The sequence below is a fragment of the Hordeum vulgare genome, chromosome 1H (assembly GCF_904849725.1).
Source record: "Hordeum vulgare subsp. vulgare chromosome 1H, MorexV3_pseudomolecules_assembly, whole genome shotgun sequence".
In the NCBI taxonomy this organism is placed as follows: domain Eukaryota; kingdom Viridiplantae; phylum Streptophyta; class Magnoliopsida; order Poales; family Poaceae; genus Hordeum; species Hordeum vulgare.
In genome coordinates, this window is record NC_058518.1 from 498,349,439 (window position 1) to 498,355,664 (window position 6,226).

Genomic DNA, 6,226 nt, shown 5'->3' on the forward strand with positions numbered 1-6,226 from the left:
AATGCAATTTGTTTTCTTTCAGCTACAACGAATGGCCTGACCATAGATCGCAGCAGCTGTTAAATCACAACTTCAACAATGATGCCCGGACAATTGAGTTGTCCGCGTTTCCATGGTTTGGTGAAAATACTTTTGCTGAAATGATGCACTAGAGTCATGTCTACTGCTCTGACAAACGTTATGTTTTTCTTAAGCAGCTCTGCAACAAGCACGCAAAGCTCCCATGTTTCGACAAGCATGAAGCATGGGAGTTTGTAGCAGCAGAAGAAGAACAATATGAGAAGGATCCGAAGATCGCAGAAAAAAGGAGAAAAACGGTGTTGCCAATATGGGGAGGATCCGAATTACACTTCCTTGTAAGCGGGCCTTAATCTCTCTCATACCCGTTGTTGCCATGATCGATCCTCCCCATATTGATCACATACCTGTTATTGCCATCGCGTCGCCTCCACGGAGGCGACTCGGGCGCCCTAGCCGCCGCCGCCCTCGACCTCCCTCCTCCCCTGCTTCCTCGCCGCCGCCGCCCTCGACCTCCCTCCTCCCCTGCTTCCTCGCCGCCGCCGGAGGAGGCCGGCGAGCGAAGCTCGCCTGGCGGATGGCGGACGGCGGGCCTTCCTCCCTTCTTCACGAGGGGATCCTCTGGCTGAGATGCGACGGCGTTCCTGGGCGTACGGCATGGAGGCGGAGTTGGCGCGCTCGGGCGGCGGTCCGATGGGATCCTGGCGGCGCTGCGGGGGCTGCCGGCGGATCTGGGGTTCACAACCCCAGATCGGTTCTCCTTTTCGGATGATGCTGGATCTGAACATGGTGGTGGCGTCATCCCCTTCGTCAGGGATGACGGTCAGGTGGTGGGTCCTTGTGACGTTGCCGGTGGCAGCGGATCTTGGGATCCTGCTTCCAGGGACGTCACAGGATGTGGTGGCCCGTGCAGGAGAGATGGGTTCTTCGAACAGATCTGGGTAAAAGCTTGCTTTCGGCTCCTGTCAAAGCCGGCGATGGCGGCGTTGTCTACGTCGTTTCCTTCCTGAAGGCATCAATGAGAAGAAGTTCAAGGCCACTCTTTGCTACCTTCGGGGGAAACCCTAGATCAGTAGACGGATGACGGCGATGCTCTGGTCGTTTCCCTCTTGGGGGCGTCATTCATGGAGGTACACACGGACTCGAGGGATCATTGATCGGCATCAATGATGGAGCGACGTTCCTTGTGACACATCGACGTCGTGGAGTCTCGGCGGCGAGGCGTAGCAAAGTCTCGGCGACAGATGCGTGATGATGAGCGCGCGTAGGGAGGAGGCGTTGTCTGGCGCCGTGGGGGCATCGACGGCAGGCCTTGCAAGATCGATGCGTCAGTAACTCTTCTGAAGATGGATTGATGGAAAGCGGCGGCGACGACCTATGAGGGTCCGTTAGACCGATTTGTGCCCCTGACCCGGTATGTGGCTCGGTCGGGGCCTCCGGCTTTAGATGTTAGGCTAGGTGAGAGGTCTGGGTATGTGGCTCACACTTTCTGCACCCCTTCATCATTGGTTAGGAGTAGCGACAGATATTGCCAAGAGGGCGGCTTCAGATATATTGATGTATTGCTTTGTAAGATCTTTGTGAATAATTAATAAAATGGTTGTATGCATCTTCCAGATACAGAGGCCGGGGGTCATCCTCCTTTTCTAAAAAAAAACCCTGTTATTGCCATGATCGATCCTCCCCATATTGTTAATCCCCCATATTGATCATATACCCATCGTTGCCATGATCGATCGTCGCTTTTATTTTCCACGGGCCATTGTAAATGGGGAACCCTACGCATCCGCCGGGTGATTTCTAAAAATTATCCGTCACCTAGCTAGCCGTCGGATGCCGATCTAACGCCCTGCATCCCCGCCGCATGGTTCTGAAACGACGCTCGAGTTGCGGAAACTTTCGCTTTGTTGCAAGAAATAAACTTTGGATCTGTTAATTCCCGAAACAACGGTCGAGTTTCAGAAACAATTTGCTTGTTGCAGGATTTTTTTCCTTCGTTTTTGCGGGAGAATTTTTTGCAACAAAGATCATGTTTCAGGAATTTTTGCAACAAAAGGTCAAGTTGCAGAACCACTACCTAGCGAGCAAGGAAACTCTTGGCGGCGGGGCGGCCGGCGAGCTCTAGGCAGCGGGGCGGGGCGGCCGGCGAGCTCTAGGCGGCGGGGCGGCCGGCGAGCTCTAGGCGGCGAGGCGGCCGGCGGCGGGGCGGCCGGCGAGCTCTTCCCGTGGAAGCCGTCGTCGCCATGCCTGGGTTCCTCATTCTGCAACTACTCCTAAGTTGCAGGAACAACGTCCTGAAACAATGGAGTTGTTTCCGGAAACGGGTCACGGCTCGTCCTGCCCGGCCACGTGGCGAACAAAGGAGACGGTGGAAGCGAAAAGCAAAATCCGTCGGTTGAAAGGTAACATTTCCCATTGTAAATCAAAGTTGCCATGATGTATCCCGTGCTCGCTGGATTGTGAATCAAAGTACAGAAATGGTATCCTTCATGAGATGAGGCGCCGCCCATGCAGATGTGTTCTTTAGCGGCTATACTGTATGCTAGTACTTTTTTTTTTTTGCGATGAAACATAGAGTTTTATTTCAAAGGTATAGACTTACAATCTTCAGCAACTAATTTGGTAATAGTACTTGTTAGATCAGTACTTTCAGAGAGATGTTGAGAAGGGCCTTTAAAAAAAAGTATGATTGTTGTGTGAATTCCAATTCTTGCCATCTCAAATTTGTGGTCAAGATTTTTCTCATAAAACAATAATTTATGATCAAGATTTTTCTCATAAAACAATAATTTTGTATCAGCATTCAAGATGTCTCGAGATTTAGATTTGCGTTAAGTACACGATGGATTCCCCTGCACAAAAAAAAACTCCATAGTGGGTTACTCCCTCCGTTTCTAAATATAAGTCATTTTAAAATTTTCATTAAAAACTACATATGTATGTATATAGACATAATTTAGAATGTAGATTCATTCATTTTACTCCGTATGTAGTCTCTATTGTAATTTTTAGAAAGTCTTATACTCCCTCCGTTACTAAATATAAGCCTTTTAAGAGGTTTCACTAAGGGCTAGATACGAAACAAAATGAGTGAATCTATACTTTAAAATATGTCTATATACGTTTATATGTAATCTCTTAATAAAACCTTTTAAAAGACTTATATTTAGAAATGGATAAAGTACTGTTTAAAAACAGAAGAAGTAGAAAAGAAAAGGGTGCGGTGCATGGTCTGTAATGGGCCAGCCCGCCGAACCTTGCACCTAAGGCCCTCCTTGGCATCGGTGTATTTTTATACACCTGTATATATTTTACAGGGGTATTTGATTTTTGTCTGTATAAAAAAACGGATGTAGGTCTGTATAATTTACAGATGTATAGCGATGTGAAACGCCAATCCAATGAGGACCTAAAGGGCTTATTCCTGTTCCTGTTGGGCCACATGAACACGTACGACGATCTGCAACTTACCTGTTCTTCTCAGAATAAAAAATGCAGCTCACCATGTGTGCTCAGGAATCCAAGAGGTACTCAGCGACGGAATCCGTGATTTGGTCAAGGTGAAAATGACCTTTGTAGCTTAGAGCAAGTACAATAAGGTACCGTCAGCAGGCTGTAAAGATTAAAATATTATATTTTTGCTGAGTTGGATGAGATAGAAGAGGAGAAAGAAGGGAAACGGGCTCTTCGTGAAGAGCCGGCTCTAGCACGTGCTCCTAGGTGCTTTATGAGAATGAAAGATGGACCATATATAATAAAAATAGTATTCTTTTATAGCTAACTATTGTGCAAAGCAGTTGGCTATACTATTAACCATGCTCTTAGAGCATGGTCAATAATACAGCCAGCTGTTGGCTATATGATGTTGACACGTCATCTATAGTCAAGCTTATAGCCCGTAAGTACAATAGGTAGATCCGTAGATGTAAATAAGTACTACTTTATTGATACAAAGCCCACCATCCTCTCTCATAAAATATCTAGAAGCACGTGTTACAGCCGGGTATTAGTTTGTAGCCCGCTTCTCTTCTCTCTCCTATTCTCTCTCTTCAAACTTATCACAAATATATTATTTTAAGTCTTACAACCTGCCTACGTCATCACAAAATGTCTTAGAGTTGGTCGCGGAAGGGTAGACAGAAAATTAAAATCTGAGAATGACCGATTCTAGGCATGACACATACACACATAGCCCCTAGTTTCTCGGCCAACTTATGAAAAGTCAAGCCAGAGAGGAAGAAGCAGAAGGTCCCTCTACACACCAACCGGGTTGCTTGCAGTTTCCTTGTAAATAAAACCGGGTTGCTTCTTCCGAGATGGATCGAGCCGGATGCAGTGCACAGTTTCCCGTGCACACCAGGACCGGTTAGCTTGCCCTGCAGCTTCTCTTCTCTTCTCTTAAAGTAAAACCGGGTTACTTCACACTTTGAGTAGACGGCTCATTCGTCTTGGGTCTTTTCTATTTGAATTCTTTTTCTTTCTTTATTTATTAGCCGCTTCTCTTTTTGACTCGTTCACCATTGCTAGCTGAGTACAGTGCTATTGGCTTGACTTAGTTTACACACAACCATTTTATTAAATAAAGGAGCAAACAAAGTACTCCCTTCGTCACAGTTTATAAGGCGTGCACGTGTATCTAGATCGTTAATTTGACTTATATAAAATATATTGCTTAACATAAAAATTAAATCATTAAAAAATAGAACATCTAATTTTTTTAATAATATATTTTTGTAATATATACCCCTCATTAAATTGGTCAAATTAACAACCTAGATACACGTGCAGGACTTATAAACTGAAACGGAGGGAGTACCAAGTTCACCTCTGGTTCTCAAGCAAGCTCATAACAAAAGAGTAAAATGGCGCAATTGACGGAAAGAGGACAAGATGACTAAACATCTATCATATTACTGAACAACCATCCAAACCGATTGTATGTAGCTCGTGCTACCATCTCATAGTGACTGAACCCAAAGGTCATATGCTCCATGGCTTCCGCACGACTGAGTAACGACCACGTACGAGTCCATCCAGACGTCCGGAAGATAACCTGCAGTTTCTTTTACGTTGATTCGTTGAAATAACGGCGTTCCGACAACACAAACTCCCACTCGAATTTGGTCGTTGTATTGAGCTCTACTCCATTTAAACAGGTACCAAATAAAACAGAGATGATATTAGGTGGACTTACATTAAAGTAACCATGTATTGTATGTCAAAATAACCTAGCTAGTGGGCATTTGAGAAAAATAATGTTGGGTCGTTTCGTCCAATAATAACACTTTACTACCTCCCCGTCCATGTTTCGTCAAGTTGTCCTTAGTTAAAACCATCCCTTTATGCACAGACCACATAAATACATTCATTTTTAATGGCATCTTAATTTTTTCAAATAGGAAGCGACTTTGAGGTTGGTCTAGTGTTAATCAAGTCTGCATGCATATATTTTACTGAGAATGCACTAGAAACCGAAACTGAAAGTTTTCAGTGTAGGGTAACTGTAACAACAGACAAGTTAACCTCCATCAACCCACGTAGACACGTACTACTAAATGTAGCCATCTATCCCAACTTTCCTCCACTAGTACCCACCTAAACTGAATGTTTAAGGGAATGGAATCTAATAATGGAACATATACTAGCTTTCATGTTCTTATAACACAAAAGAAGAGTAACAAAGAAGGGTTCACGCTATCGCCTAGTCCTAACAACAAAAACAATGGGAAGATGGGAAATAACATTGGATTGTAATTACATTGATGCAACTATAACTCGATTACATAGTCATGCGATGCCTATATGCTCATCAAACATGGGGATATTTTTAGACAAACAGGGAGAAGCTCCCCGGCTCCAAAAATCACACATGACTTTTGAAAGTTGTTCAGAATCAAAACGCAAGAACTTAAAGCTAACAAAAAAATTAAAAGCACACAATGGCACTAACAAACCAACAACATAAAGGCAAGTCCAGAGCGAATATAGGCAAGAGTTGAGATATAGAGACTTGCGCTTAGCTTCGAAGGAGGCTCGCCTAGCCTTCAGAGGCTGGGCATCAGATGATTGCAAAGACGAGTAGATCTCCAGTTGGGACACGTGGATCATGATTAAGGTTATACCTTGGAAGGCTTCACCTGTGACCAAAAGGCTTCATCCCCCTCAGAAGGTCCGATCGGATGCTGGAGAAGTGGAGACGAAATCAGGT